General features: G+C 43.9%; 1 pseudogene; it reads left to right on the forward strand.

Annotated features, from left to right (window-relative positions):
• LOC149984075 (uncharacterized) overlaps positions 1–16,018 on the forward strand; it is a 36,231-nt pseudogene extending 20,213 nt beyond the window's left edge.
• Positions 16,019–16,747: the final 729 nt, after the last annotated feature.

Below are 16,747 nucleotides of genomic sequence, written 5' to 3' on the forward strand. Positions count from 1 at the left end.
AAAATTAGCGTTTTAAAACTATGTTTTAATATTTAACCTTTAACCAATTGTTTACCACTACATCCTTGCAAATGACTAAAAATAGGTTAAAGACATTTCAAAACACAAAAGATAAAGTTAGTGAAGTTAGTCTGATTTACATTCCATGTGAGTCATTTGTCATATACATACAAAACAAATGCAACCTAGCTGGTAAAAGTACCTAAGATTATTATATATTTTTACAAGAACCCTGCGATAATAGTCCTTTCTGTGGAGTGGCCAGGCAGTTAAAATGGTGGTAAAATCTGGCCTGTAGGCTATATGGGCATCGGTTTTCATTGGTACACTACAGCTTGTGTGTAGTTGTGTGTGTGTGTGTCTGTGCGTGCGAGTGAGCGAGCATACATGCCTGTACTTGGGCTCCGGTTGCCATTGGTCTATTTGTGTATATGGATGTACATTGAGATATTTAGAGATATTTAGTGATTGATATTCATTGAAATGACATGATAATTCTGTTGAAAACATTGTATGTCAGTGTCTGATGTTGTGCCATCCAGCCTAGGGCCAGTGAATTTCTACAAAGAACACATCAAATCCTAAGAGCCAAGAGTCACAGCATAGTGTGTGTGTGTGTTTGTGTGTGTGTGTGTGTGTGTGTGTGTGTGTGTGTGTGGTTTTGTGTAGAGCATTAGCTTGCAGCTTATTAAAGACAGGGAGAAAACAAGAACAACAATACTTGCCAATCACTGACTCAACACATTCTCTCAAAACCTCTTTCTTATTACTGGTTTGTATTTAGCAAGACCTCGTTTTCTTCCAATACAGAAAATAGGTTTGAATATATTCCCATCTGCTGCGCTGATGTTAGGGAATCTCAGATATGCAGAGCTAAGAACTCACATGTTTAACAGGCGTGCCTTGTTAAAAGTTAATTTTTTGTGACAAGGTAGTGGTGGTGTACAGAAGATAGCCCTATTTGGTAAAAGCCCAAGTCCATATTATGGCAAGAACAGCTCAAATAAGCAAAGAGAAACTACAGTCTATCATTACTTTAAGACATGAAGGTCAGTCAATGCAGACAATTTCAAGGACTTTGAAAGTTTCTTCAAGTGGATTCGCAAAAACCATCAAGCACTATGATGAAACTGGCTCTCATGAGGACATCCACAGGAAAGGAAGACCCAGAGTTACCTCTGCTACAGAGGATAAGTTAATTAGAGTTAACTGCATCTCAGACTGCAAACCAAATAAATGCTTCACAGAGTTCAAGTAACAGACACATCTCAACATCAACTGTTCAAAGGACACAGCTTAAATCCGGCCTTCATGGTTGAATTGCTGTAAAGAACCACTACTGAAGGACACCAATAATAAGAAGAGACTTGATGGGCCAAGAAACATAAGCAATGGACATTAGACCGGTGGAAATCTATCCAAATTTGAGATTTTTGGTTCTAACTGCTGTGTCTTTGTGAAACGCAGAGTAGGTGAATGGATGATCTCTGTGTGGTTCCCACCGGGAAGCATGGAGGAGAAGGTGTGATGGTGTGGGTTTTCTTTGCTGGTGATACTGTCAGAGATTTAACCATTATGGCTACTACAGGATTCTGCAGCAATACGCCATCCCATCTGGTTTGCGCTAAGCGAGACTATCATTTGTTTTTCAACAGGACAATAACCCAAAACACACCTCCAGGCTGTGTAAGGGCTATTTGACCAAGAAGAAGAGTGATGGAGTGCTTCATCAGATGACCTGGCCTCCACATTCACCCGACCTCCACCCAATTGAGATGGTTTGGGATGAGTTGGACCGCAGATTGAAGGAAAAGCAGCCAACAAGTGCTCAGCATATTGGGGAACTCCTTCAAGAAAATGGTAGAGAAAATGCAAAGAGTCTGCAAAGCTGTCATCATGGCAAAGGGTGGCTACTTTGAAGAAGGCTACTTTGTTTAACACTTTTTTGGTTACTACATAATTCCATATGTGTTATTTCATAGTTTTGATATATTCTACAATGTAGAAAATCGTTAAAAAAAAAATAATAATAACCCTTGAATGAGTAGGTGTGTCCAAACTTTTGACTGTTACTGTACATGGTAAATAAATATTAGGTACATAGAAATAACGGGAGAGAATATCAACATAAGATGACTTGAAGGTCTTTATTTAGTGTTTACTGTCAGACCTCAGGAAAAGACCCAGATGCAGTTCGAAGTAACAAAAGTGTATTACAAAAACAGGGGGCAGGCAAACAACAGGTCAGGTCAGGCAGAGGTCAGTAATCCAGGGCAGTGTTACAAGGTACAGAACGGCAGACAGGGTCAGGGTCAGGGCAGGAAGAGGTCAGTAATCCAGGGCAGTGTCACAAGGTACAGAACAGCAGACAGGGTCAGGGTCAGGGCAGGCAGAGGTCAGTAATCCAGGGCAGTGTCACAGTGTCACAAGGTACAGAACGGCAGACAGGGTCATGGTCAGGGCAGGAAGAGGTCAGTAATCCAGGGCAGTGTCACAAGGTACAGAACGGCAGACAGGGTCAGGGTCAGGGCAGGCAGAGGTCAGTAATCCAGGGCAGTGTCACAAGGTACAGAACGGCAGACAGGCTCAGGGCAGGAAGAGGTCAGAAAACAGGAAACAAAGGGCTGTGAGTCATAGGTTGAATCCTAGACACATGAAACGTGGGATGAAGGGCATTGGGCAAGAGAAGACGAATAGCAGAGGGACTAATAATCTTGGAGATGGGGAAAGGGCCAATTAAACAAGGGTAAAGTTTGCTGGAATCTACCCGGAGGGGTAGATCCAGAGTGGACAGCCATACCCTCTGCCCAAGACGATAACAGAGAGCCGGGGTCCGATGGTGGTCCGAGGTCTCTTCCAGGTATGCTGACAGCTGCAGTTGAACATCTGGGCAGAGGGTATATTGACCTCTTCCTCCGGGAAGAGCGGGGGCTGATATCCCACGGAGCACTCGAAGGGTGAGAGCCCAGTGGCCGAGCAGGGAAGGGTGTTCCGGGCATACTCCACCCACTTGAGTTTCTGGCTTCAGGTGTTGGCCGAGATGAGGCACCGAAGAGTCATCTCCAGGTCCTGATCGGCATGCTTTGACTGGCCCTTGGATTGGGGATGAAACCCGGAGGACAGGCTGGCCGACGACCCAATGAGTGTGCAGAACGCCTTCCAGAACTGGGAAGAGAACTGAGGACTACGGTCGGAAACCATGTCCACCGGAAGTCCATGGATCCGGAAGACGTACTGCACCATGAGCTGGGCCGTCTCCTTGGCAGAAGGTAGCTTGGGAGGTGAATGAAGTGGGTGGCTTTGGAAAACCTGTCCACAACTGTGAGGATAGTGGTGTTGCCATCAGATGGAGGGAGACCAGTGATATATGTGACCAGATGACGGTGAGGGACAGGGAGAGGTTGAAGGAGGCCAGCCGGAGCTTGTAGAGGAGTCTTGTTCTGAGCACAGACGGTGCAGGCGGCAAACAAACTCGGAGATGTCCGGAACCAAGGTGGGCCACCAAAAGTGCTGTCTCACAAAGGCCAGGGTCTGATGGTAGCCACGGTGGCAGGCAAGCCTGTAGAAATGAGCCCATTCCACGACTGGGGAGTGGGCAGCGTCCGGGGACAAACATCCGGTTAAAAATAGCATGCAATCAGTTGCCACAAATTTTCTGATTAGACGTGCATGAGTGAAATCACTAGGGAAGCCAATAAGCCTCTATAACCTGTTAATTGCAACCGTGTTACAGCATATAGGCCTAAAGGCCGAGACAATAAGAAAGCATAATAAATTCAGCCACACCTTTATTTTATCACAAAACCGGATAGCAAACTCTGTCCAGTGAAGTCCACAAAGCATATTGCATATACAGTGACCTACAGCATGGTCAAGCAAGTTTATGTTACCTATTGAACTTCCATCCTCTCAGGTCAGGGGCACAACAATGTATGAATTAATGGTTGCGTCAGAATCGCCATTATAATCATTGGCCAGTACGGATAATTTAGTAAAACTACAGGTCCAAATCCCTATCTCCATCCATGGCAAATTTTTAAAAAAGGGAAAGGGACCATTTTAGCCACCGGAGGATTAAACTGGTCAGTCTATGTCATGGAAAGAGCAGGTGGAAAGAGCAGGTGTTCTAAATGTTTTGTATACTCAGTGTAGAATCATGTGTCGTTTCATTTTGTTCCACCATAAATTTAGTTCATTGGAGTTGGTATGGGCCACTTCATCCTACTTCAATGTTCAGACCTCTGCGGTTACATAATCTGTAACTCGCACACTTATGAAACTAATATGAATAATTTTCTCTTTAGCAGCATGTGTGTGTGTGTGTGTACCATTATGTGAAGTGCTGTTATTCTGTTCTCTCACATTGAGCCCTCTAGAGGAACAGGGCCTGGCGTCTTCCCCACCGCTTCACAGCCAAACTCAGGGAATGTTCTGCCAGCTCCATCATAATATCCGTCATTTAGAATTCCTCAACTTGAACAACTTCTGCTCTCTCTCTCTCTCTCTCTCTCTCTCTCTCTCTCTCTCTCTCTCTCTCTCTCACTCTCACTCTCACTCTCACTCTCTCACCCCCTCTTCCTCCTACTGCTCTGCAAGCTGCTCACAAAGTGTGCTATTGTTGAATTGTCTTCGTCTTTGAATGAAAAACATTACGACACACCTCTTCTCTTCGCTCAGCATCCTGAGGGCATGGCAGCGTTAATATATTACGATCCCAGAGTGAAATGAAAATAGGACTTCTATGGACTGTGGCTTTGTCTGTATGTTTATTATTACCACTTGTTGAATGTATGTTAAATGAGAAAGCTCCTGCAGACTATAAATGTTCACCAGTCTATAATTTAAAAAAATGCCACCAACTGTAACAGTGAGTATGTATGTGAATTAACCTTTCTCTTCACGCAGTAGGCCTATATAACTTCATAACTGTTTCAGTTTGGAGCTGAATGTATGTCAAATGAGAATGCTCCTGCAGAGTGAGCTAGTCAATTTCTGTATTGCTGGAAAATCAGCCCCTACAATTACAGTAAGTATACAGTATATGCTATTGTTAACATTTCTGCTTATACAATAGGTGTACATCAGTGCAGGCTCCTCCTCAGAAGAAGGGGAGGACCATCCTCCTCAGTGAATTTCATAACAATAAAAATTGTAAAACGTGTAAAAAGCATCCTTTTTAGATAGAACTACACTAAATGTATTCACGTCACCAAATAATAGATTAAAACACACTTTGAAAGAAGGTCTACAGTAGCCTCAACAGCACTCTGTAGGGTAGCACCATGGTGTAGCTGGAGGACAGCTAGCTTCTGTCCTCCTCTGGGTACATTGACTTCAATACAAAACATAGGAGGCTCATGGTTCTCACCCCCTTCCATAAACTTACACGGTAATTATAACAATTTCCAGAGGATGTCCTTCAACCTATCAGAGCTCTTGCAGCATGAACTGACATGTTGTCCACCCAATAAAAATATCAGAAAATGAATCTAGTACTGAAAGCATAAGCTACAGCTTGCTAGCACTGCAGTGGATACAATGTGGTGAGTAGTAGAAAGACCATTGCTGAACAGTTTTGAACAAATAAATTTCTTCAAAAATTAAGGAAAAGCAAGCGAGGGAAATAGAGGGAGATTTCGTCATTTTTTCCACTTTCAGTTTCAATGCAGCTAGCTAGTTTAGTCTACTCAAACATCCTGCTCAAACAGAGGGATGCTATGTCAGCTAGCTGGCTATGACTATCCAACACAACACTGGAACTCTTCCAAGTCAAGGTAAGCTTTTGGTTTCACTAATTTGAAACCGGGGCCCACTGGTGTAACTGCTAAACTGCTTACTGACTGTACACTGTAACATTACTGCATGACTGTAGCGCATTAGTTCTATTAGCTATGCTGACTATGACGTTACTTTACCTAATATGGTGACCATGATGTAGGCTGTGTATAGCGGTTATGATATGGTTTGGCTTGTAAAGTTGTTTTGCCTGGTCACATACAGCTGATTGAAGTCCACAAAAGAAGAAGAAATACCACATTGCTGCTATGAACGTGAATTGTGTTTACGCGTGATTCATTCCGACGTTTCTGTTGAAAAAATTTTCTTAACACGGAAGCAAACGGAATAAAACTGGGATAAATATACCTGCATTTGTCCAATAGAAACTCTTGTATGCAACTGTTGGACTAATGACTACACCATAGATGTCACTGTCTGTACATGTGTCACTGCCTGTCCCCTCACATTTTTTCTCTTGACCTGTGTGCACCTACATTGTAAACTTTCATTCATAGGCTAAGTTGGAGCCACCTAATGATGGGTACAGGGAAAATTACAGTAGCATGTAGTAGACTAAATCTATTGATGTTACATTGAGCAGGGTGAATCGAATTATTCATGACAGTCAATAAATATGCTGTAATAGAAATAAGGCCATATAAAAAATCCCTCATCATAAACGGCACCGACCGCCACTGGTGTACATAACCAAGTAACTTCTTCAATTTGGAATGCCGCCATTTTATAGTCCTTAATGGAATGCCGGTATTCCCAACTGCCGAACTAAAAGTGTTCCACTCCCTACACTAGACATTAAAGTAGTCTACAGGCAGCATGTCTCCAAAACCTTAGAACTCTTCAGTTTAGGAATAACAGAATTCCATAGACCATTTATGGAAAGCCGGTATTCCCGAAGTGTCTTTAGTCAGACAATGAACACTCTGGGCAACACATGAGAAAATAATAGGAAGTTCCTGTACAGGTCTAATATCCTGGGGCTTTAAAACTTCCCTCCCTCATTCATTCTGAGGGGAGGACATCAATCACAGCATTTGTCACTTCACTCAGCTGGTTAAATACTGTTGAGAAATAGTGCTGTAATCTGCGGGCCCCAAGAATAAATAACTGCCGGGCTCATTCATCTGAACATAATGGGATACGCCCCAAATGGCACCCTATTCCCTACATAGAGCACTACTTTTGACCAGAGTCCCATGGACTACCATTAACACAGTAAGGTACACAGTGTCATCTCCTGGTGATTTACACCTGGTCAAAGGTACATTATCTTTCTTTACCCTTTCTTAGGGCTGAAGAGTGGCTCAGTCTAAGGCACTGCATCTCAGTGCAAGCAGGTGTCACTACAGATACCCTGGTCCAAATCCAGGCTTTCTCACATCCGGCGGTGATTGGGAGTCCCATAGAGCGGCACACAATTTGCCCATCGTCGCTGGGGTAGACCATCATTGTAAATAAGAATTTGTTCTTAACTGTCTTGCCTAGTTAAATAAAAATGTCAATCTCAATCCCCTGCCTCTCTCTTGAAGTATACTACTACCACAAAACCATGGCCAAAATAACTCAAGTATTCCTTTCTCATTTCTTTCCCTTCATTTACTTGTTCCCATTCTGTCACTTATCTTTCTCCCCTGTGTTTTCTATCTATTTCTATTTTTGACCACTCTCTCCCTTTTTCTATTTCACTGTCTCTCTCTTCTGCCTTTCTGCGCCCACTTTCCGTGTCCCAATCTGTCTCCTTATCTTTCTCCCCTGTGTTTTCTATCTATTTCTATTTTTGACCACTCTCTCCCTTTTTCTATTTCACTGTCTCTCTCTTCTGCCTTTCTGCGCCCACTTACCGTGTCCCAATCTGTCACTTATCTTTCTCCCCTGTGTGTTAAGTTGCCTTTCCTCCTTTCTTCTCGCTGTCTCTCTCTCTCTCTCTCATTCACACACACACACACACACACACACACACACGCACACGCACGCACACACACACACACACACACACACACACACACACACACACACACAATTATGTCAATAACTCACTCTCCTCCCTCACTTTCTGCCTTGATCCCTCTCCTTCTCTTTTTTTCTCACACACACCCACATACCATCCATAGCATTGGCAAGCAGTGGCACATCCTGCCTGTTTCATTCTCTCTTCCTGCTGAAGCATTGGGCGATCAATCAAATGATCTAATGAGCTGTTATTACAGGGTAGAGCTGCATGTGTGTGTGTGTGCGTGTGCGTGTGTGTGTGCGTGTGTGTGTGTGCATGCGTCAGGACACGAGGAATCTTTACAGAAGCAGGAATAGGGGTGTCTCTAAAAGAGTAAAAAAGACAGGTGTTTGATTTATTATCATTTTTGTGTTCTACAGGTAGTTGTCCATACAAGTTGGACACGCACACACAAACTACAAGGATGTGAATACCGATTCGACTACCTAAATCGGATCTGTGTTATATTTGTTGTATGACTGTCGCAACACAGTCATTACGTAGCAATACACTTAATGTGGCCAGCAATGGCATTGCTGGAACAGATACAGCAATCGCCTTTGCTGCTAGCGCTGCTATGTATGTCAAGGCTATTTTGTTAGTGACACTATGTTAAATTATTTCCACACTCATGAAACTGATGGAAGGAACAGCATTAGCTCATTGGGTAAGACACAAATAGTGGTGTGACATACATGTGGTCTTGTGACATTCTGGTACATGGTGGTGTGACGTACACATTACCGTAATGAAGAGACAGAGATATTGATAGCTTTAGTTAAGTTCCTGGTTCCTTTAATTGAAATGCATTCCAGGTGACTACCTCATGAAGCCGGTTGAGAGAATGCCAATAGTGTGCAAAGCTGTCATCAAGGCAAAGGCTGGCAACTTTGAAGAATCTCACATTTGAAATATATTTTGATTTGTTTAACACATTCTTAGTTTAACACTTTAATAGTTTTTATATCTTCACTATTATTCTACAATGTAGAAAATTGTAACAATAAAGAAAAACCCTTGAATGAGTATGTATGTGTGTCCAAACATTTGACTGGTACTGTACGTGTCTTGCCCTGACCATAGATATCTTTTTATTCTCTATGTTTGGTAGGTCAGGGTGTGACTCGGGTGGGAAAGTCTATGTTCTTTGTTTCTATGTTTTGGCCGGGTATGGTTCTCAATCAGGGACAGCTGTCTATCATTGTCTCCAATTGGGAATCATACTTAGGCAGCCTTTTTTCCTTTTGTATTTGTGGGGTAGTTGTCTTCGTTTGATGCAGATGTAGCCTCACGGAGCTTCACGATTGTTTTTGTTGTTATTGTTATGTTAAAGAAATAACCACGCTGCACCTTGGTCCGGTCATTTTCAACACAGAGATCGTGAGAGTACGTTCATAGGAACAGGGCTGTAAAATGAATTGGTGTCTGTTTCCACATAGATACAATGTAGTGACTTGTGAGGTACCACTGCATTGGACAACACCATCCCATGAAGACAACAGCATATCTGTCCATGATCTTTCCCTGTTGTTACATGGTACTACGTTCACAATTAGCTAGGAGGTAAGAGGGCAAAAAAATGAAGCCATTGCTAGTACTATATAGATACCACATACTTGGATATTTTTTATACAACTGTATGATTGTTATTGTGCAGACATAAACATACCAAATATATAACTTGACCATGATAACTGACTATACAATGTTCTACCTAGGAGTTTAACTTCCTCAACTTGTCCAATAGTCACACCCTTTATGTACAACTCCAGTTGAGGTTTAGGTCTTAGAGAATGTTTTGACCCACATACAATGCTTTAGGTTTAGATGTATTTAAGACCAGTTTATTATGAATCACCCAATCTGATAGTTTATAGTTTGTGTCGGGGGGCTAGGGTCAGTTTGTTATATCTGGAGTATTTCTCCTGTCTTATCCGGTGACCTGTGTGAATTTAAGTATGCTCTCTCTAATTCTTTCTTTCTCTCAGATGACCTGAGCCCTAGGACCATGCCTCAGGACTACCTGGCCTGATGACTCCTTGCTGTCCCCAGTCCACCTGGTCATGTTGGTGCTCCAGTTTCAACTATTCTGCCTGCGGCTATGGAACCCTGACCTGTTCACCGGACGTGTTACCTGTCCCAGACCTGCTGTTTTCAACTCTCTAGAGACAGCAGGACCTGTAGAGATACTCTTAATGATCGGCTATGAAAAGCCAACTGACATTTACTCCTGATGTGCTGACCTGTTGCACCCTCGACAACCACTGTGATTATTATTATTTGACCCTGCTGGTCATCTATGAACATTTGAACATCTTGGCCATGTTCTGTTATAATCTCCACCCGGCACAGCCAGAAGAGGACTGGCCACCCCTCATAGGCTGGTTACTCTCTAGGTTTGTTCCTAGGTTCCGGCCTTTCTAGGGAGTTTTTCCTAGCCATCGTGCTTCTACACCTGCATTGCTTGCTGTTGGGGGTTTTAGGCTGCGTTTCTGTACAGCACTTTGTGACATCTGCTGATGTAAGAAGCTTTATAGATACATTTGATTTATCTAATTATCCATTTATTTTAACCAATCATCTGTCATATGGGTCAGTGCAGTACAACTTGAGTGTACTTCTCTATATGCTGAAAGTCAATACTTAACGTGTTCTCTGAAAAATAGCATTGTATTTGGTCAAACAGAATTCTCTCCATCAGTTTACTAAGAACTGATTGGGTGGCTGTTAGAGCCAGCAAAGTGTGCTTTACAATGTTTAGGCTGTGGGATTAATTTAGCTTCCTTCCACACATGTGGACACACACACTCCTTTAGGCTTTGGATAAAAATGTAGCTGTAAGGGGTGCATAACTGGTGGCAGGGAAGTCAGACCCAGGAGAGCAGAACTGGGTAATAGCCGGAGCAGTTTAATTCCAAAACCAAAAGCATTAAGAAAATATCAACATGGGTACAAAACCCGAAGTGCACCAGTCAACATGTGCACAAGCACTTACAACAAACAATACCACACAAAGACATGGGGGGGGGCAGAGGGTTAAATACACAACACGTAATGAGGGAATGAAAACCACTAGAAGACTAGTGACGTCGACCACCGAACGCAGAACGCTCCCCAAACAAGGAGAGGAACCGACTTCGGTAGAAGTCGTGACAATAGCAAATACAGTCTGCTCCCATTCCCAACAGTTTCCCATCAAAGTTGTCTATACCTGGTGGGTTATGATAATAGTAATAATAATAATAAATTACATTTCCATAGCGGTTTTCATAGAATCTCAAAGTTCTTTAAGAGCAAAAAGCAAACAAGCAATATTTAATGACAGGTCAACCAATATAGGCCAAGGGTGGGTTGCACCAACATGCATTAACTCTTAAACTGGGTTAAATCAAGGTTTATCTATTTGTCATGACTTCTGCCGAAGTCGTTGCCTCTTCTTGTTCGGGCGGTGGTTGGCGGTCGACGTCACCGGTCTTCTAGCCATCATTGATCCATTTTCAATTTCCATTGGTTTTGTCTTGTCTTCCTACACACCTGGTTTCAATCCCATTCATTACCTGTTGTGTATTTAACCCTCTGTTTCCCCTCATGTCTTTGTCAGAGATTGTTTTATGTCAGTGTTGTTTATATAGGTGTTTGTATAGGTGCGCAACGGGTCCTCGTACTCATGTTGATGTACAGTATGTATATATATTAAAAAGGCTTCATTACACTCGTTTTACTTTCCTGCCCCTGACTTCCCTGCCACCTATACACACGACTCTGACACTATTAATCTTGCTGCAAACTTCAAACCTAGTATTAAATTAGTCCTAGTTAAACTAAATATTTACTCTAATCCAAATGTTGTTTTCACTTTAAAGAAGGAAGACAACTGGGCCTTTTTATTTGACAGATTTAATGGATTGACCAGGATAAAAGAGATGGAGGACACATATCAGATGAAGGCATGCTTTAAAAACTTAAACGCCAAAGCCAAAAAGGATGCGGCAGAGGAAAGGCGGGGGCTATTTCAGACCGGAGGGGGCCTTCTCCCAGAAAATATGCAGCAGTTTCCCAGCAGTTTGCTCTCCTTAATCCCTATGACGATGAGTGAACTCAACCCAACAATATTTGGTAAGCATAAATAAATGGTAAAAATCAATGATTATAATGCACATTAAAACTAATGTTAATGCTACTTCACCACAATGTTACCGTAATCAATCCCGTTTCAGCATGTTGCATAACATCATCATTCGAGCCTCCCGGGTGGCGCAGTGGTCAAGGGCGCTGTACTGCAGCGCCAGCTGCGCCAACAGAGACTCTGGGTTCGCGCCCAGGCTCTGTCGTAACCGGCCGCGACCGGGAGGTCCGTGGGGCGACGCACAATTGGCCTAGCGTTGTCCGGGTTAGGGAGGGTTTGGCCGGTAGGGAAATCCTTGTCTCATCGCGCACCTGTGGCGGGCCAGGCGCAGTGCGCGCTAACCAAGGTTGCCAGGTGCACGGTGTTTCCTCCGACACATTGGTGCGCTGGCTTCCGGGTTGGATGGCGCTGTGTAAAGAAGCAGTGCGGCTTGCAGGGCAAAAATAAACATCAAGCCAGGGTTGTGGGTTGTGTCAGCTCTACACTCCAGACCTCCAGTACGCCTCCACAGTCCAGTACGTCCTGTGCCTCCTCCCCGCACTCGCCCTGAGGTGTGTGTCACAAGCCCAGTACCACCAGTGCCGACACCACGCACCAGGCTTCCAGTGCGCCTCCAGGGTCTAGTACGCCCTGTTCCTGCTCATCGCACTCGCCCTGAGGTGCGTGTCCCCAGCCCGGTACCACCGGTTCTGGCACCACGCACCAGGCCTCCAGTGCGCCTCCAGGGTCCAGTACTCCCTGTTCCTGCTCATCGCACTCGCCCTGAGGTGCGTGTCCCCAGCCCGGTACCACCAGTGCCGGCACCACGCACCAGGCCTACAGTGCGCCTCGGCAGTCCAGAACGTCCGGTGACAGTACCCAGTCCAGAGCATCCGGTGACAGTACCCAGTCCAGAGCGTCCGGCGACAGTACCCAGTACCCAACCTCCAACGACGGGCCACAGTCTGAAACCTCCAACGATGGGCCACAGTCCGGAACCTCCAACAACGGGCCACAGTCCGGAACCTCAAACGACGGGCCACAGTCCGGAATCTCCAGCAGCGGTCCCCAGTCTGGGGTCTCCAGCGACGGTCCCCAGTCTGGGGTCTCCAGCGACATTCCCCAGTCCGGGGTCTCCAGCGACGGTCCCCTGTCCAGAACATCCGGCGAAGAGCCACGCAGCAAGGGTCCGACGATGATCCACGGGTCAGTGATACAAAAGTGGATTCAGAGTAAAGAAGGCGTGCGGCGTCCTGAACCAAAGCCGCCACCAAGGTTAGACCCTCCCATATAGGTTTAGGTTTGCGGCCGGGAGTCCGCAACTTTGGGGGGTTACTGTCACGCCCTGACCTTTGTTTTCTTCATTATTTGGTTAGGTCAGGGTGTGACAAGGGTGGTTTGTGTAGTTTTTGTATTGTCTAGGGGATTTTGTATGTTTATGGGGTTTGCTAGTCTAGGTGTTTTTATGTATATGGTTGGTTCTCCATCAGAGGAAGCTGTTTATCGTTGTCTCTGATTGGGACCACATTTAGGTTGCCATATTCCATGGATAGTTTGTAGTTTGTTATTCTTTGTTTAGTTGCCTGTTTGCATATAGTCATCTAGCTTCACGGTTTGTTTTGTTGTTTTGCATAGTTTTGTTCAGTGTTCATTATTTTCATTAAAAGAGTTATGTACGCTTATCACGCCGAGCCTTGGTCTCCTCATTATGATGACCGTGACATTTTCCTTTCACGACTCTGATGAGCCCTTAAACTTAAATCTGTTTTAGCAAATTTCTATCAGCATGTTAATTGTGCAACCAGAGGAAAATAAACTCTGGACCACCTCTCTCCCTCGCCCTCCATTTGGCAAGTCTGACCATAATTATATCCTCCTGATTCCTGCTTACAAGCAAAAACTTAAACAGGGAGTACCAGTGGATAGATCATTAAAAAAGTTGTCAGATGAAGCAGATACTGAGCTAAAGTACTGTTTTGTTAGCACAGACTGGAATATTTTCTGGGATTACTCCGGTGGCATTGAGGAGTAGTCCCCACAGGGACTGTACCTACATACCCCAACCCGAAGCCATGGATTACAGGCAGCATCTGCACTGAGCTAAAGGCTAGAGCTGCCGCTTTCAAGGAGCGGGAATCTAACCCTGGAATCTTATAGGAAATCCCGCTATGTGCTCTGACAAACCATCACACAGGCAAAGCGTTAATAACCTCTTAGGGCTAGGGGGCAGTGTTCGGAAGTTCGGATGACTGACGTGCTCAAAGTAAACTGCCTGTTACTCAGGCCCAGAAGCTAGGGTATGCATATAATTGGTAGCATTGAATGGGAAACACTCTGAAGTTTCTAAAACTGTTAAAATAATGTCTGTGCACATAACATAACTGAAATGGCAGGCAAAACCCAAGGAAAATCCACCCTGAATTTTTATTTTGAGGTCACAGGCTATTTCAATGCTATTCTATGGGATATACAAATAAAAATGACCCAGATTGCTGTTCCTATGGCTTCCGCTAGCTGTAAAAAGTCTTTAGAAAGGGTTTCAGGCTTTCTCCTTGAAAAATGAACAAGTAGTTGTAGTTTTTCCAAGGTGTCCCTCATTAGAAAAGTAGTCTTGTTATAAGCGTGAATGAGGTGCGCGCTCTTAGTTATTTATCTTCTCTATTCAACATACTATTCTCAATCTTAAATTGTATTGTTTATTAAGATATTAGAGTACCTGAGGGTTAATTAGAAACATCGTTTGACTTGTTTGGACTAACTTTACTGGTAACTTTTTGGATATGTTTGTATGCATGTTGAACAAGTGTATTACTGAAATCAAAGGTGCCAACTAAACTGACTTTTTTGGATATAAAGAAGGACTTTATCGAACAAAATGGACATTTATTGTGTAGCTGGGAGCCTTGGGATTGCAAAGCGAGGAAGATCTTCAAACATAAGTGTTTTATTTATTTATTTATCTCTATTTGTGATTTTTGTGACGCCTGTGCTGGTTTGAAAAGTATTTTGATATGGGGCTCTGTCCTCAGATAATCTCATGGTATGCTTTCGCCATAAAGCCTTTTTGAAATCTGACAATGTGGTTGGATTAACAAGAAGTTAAAATTTATTAATTTCCCTAATCAGGAATCATTGCACTGAAAGCTCCGCCATTTTGTGCACCTGTGTGACACTGTAGCCTGTGTTGTAGTTACCTGACAAGCTAGGTGAGTGGCATAGCATGGTTACATATTGCCAAAAAATATGCATTTTATTTATCTAGCTACAAAGCCATACTTCTATGATCACATATCAAACCAATATTCAAAATGTGTAAGCAACTTTCTTTCAACGCTCTTTTTACAGGGCTTTGGATAGTTAACTAGCTAGATAGCTAGCTATCTTGTCTATTGCAATTGCTAGCTAACGTTAGTTAACTAAGCTGCTGACATAGAGCCTTGCAGAAGGCACGTTGTTCTAACCTGCTAAGATAGCGCCTGCAGGAAGTGGTTAGTTGCACAATTTGGATAGGGATCATAACAAGGCAGAAATTCTCTAAAAACAATACCACACACAAACAACGGTCTAACATTACAACCCGTAGCTATATAGCTAAGTTTTTTTTAAATGACTCACTGTGTGAAACCTCAGCCAAGGGGGCAGCATGTACTCCGGTGTTGTAACGATGGCTTGTTGTGTGTGGAAAACGGTGCAGCCTACTGCATCCTTTGAAGAAAGTCCAGTCATCTTCTTACATCACTCTCAATCAAAGAGCTTGGTTGCCTGCATTTACAGAAATGTCAAGCTTTCATTCATTTAAAATATATACCGATATAATGGCCATTGCTTTGTATCATTACTTCTGGAATGTTCAAGTCGTGCTAGCTAGCTATCTCAATGATACCATCCCAATGTAGGGTGAAGGGAAAGAGGGATGTATGAGAGAGAGACCCCCCCATCACCACCCACCCCGCTAATTGAGATGTATCACACACAGACACACAACCCTCCTCCTTGGCTCCTCTGGGTGGGTATCCCTCCACCCCAGACGCACCACGCCTCTGGGCGTGCCAGCCTGTGTCAAGAACCCGCTGGGAGGACAGCGTGTGGGGACGCCAGAACTTTACGTGTCGCTGGCCAAGTTCTAAAGGATTTGGAGGGAGGGAGGGAGGGGCAAGAGGGGATTTCGATTTGTGCCAGGGAAGCAAAGGATGCCAGGATACGGGCAAGAGGAAAAGGCATGGAGGCATGGCATTCTCTTCTCTGTCTCTCCCTTTCTTTTTGTTTTGAATTGTGATGAACACAAAGATGGAAGGAGGGACGTGGGCTTTTTTTTGGAGGGACGGCGCCCATAGTAATGCCCCGATGCCCCGTGACTTTGGTGTCTAAACTGCTAACCTTTGATGGTGGACAGACACACGGACTGGTAAAAGTTACTCACACAGGCATTTAAGAAAACACACACACACTGGAGATAGTCATGAACACTCTTGTGTTTCACCGCTGCTTTGATGCCACAAATATATCCACGCACACACATGGGTAGCAATCACGCATGCGTGTGTGTGCAGGGAGATCGTTCTAGATTGACGTCAAAATTAGATGTCTATTTATGTCCTGAGTCAAAAATGTCCACTATAGGGGCAACAGTGAGCGCTATTACCAACAAGTAGGTTTGAGTTTTGTTAGGGCATTATGGACTGTGATAGTGCATGGGTGTAATCCCATGACTCTGGTTCAGAATGTTGCGTGTTCAATGCCAGTCGCAGAAAGTGTTTTAAAGTTAATGTTTTGACCCTCGTTATTCCTTAACCATTGAGAATGAGTGCCTAGACTTAACCTTTAAGGCTGGGATCCCGTTAACGATATGACAACAG

The sequence above is a fragment of the Oncorhynchus mykiss genome, chromosome 4 (genome assembly GCF_057628025.1).
Source record: "Oncorhynchus mykiss isolate SJ-2025 chromosome 4, ASM5762802v1, whole genome shotgun sequence".
NCBI lineage: Eukaryota > Metazoa > Chordata > Actinopteri > Salmoniformes > Salmonidae > Oncorhynchus > Oncorhynchus mykiss.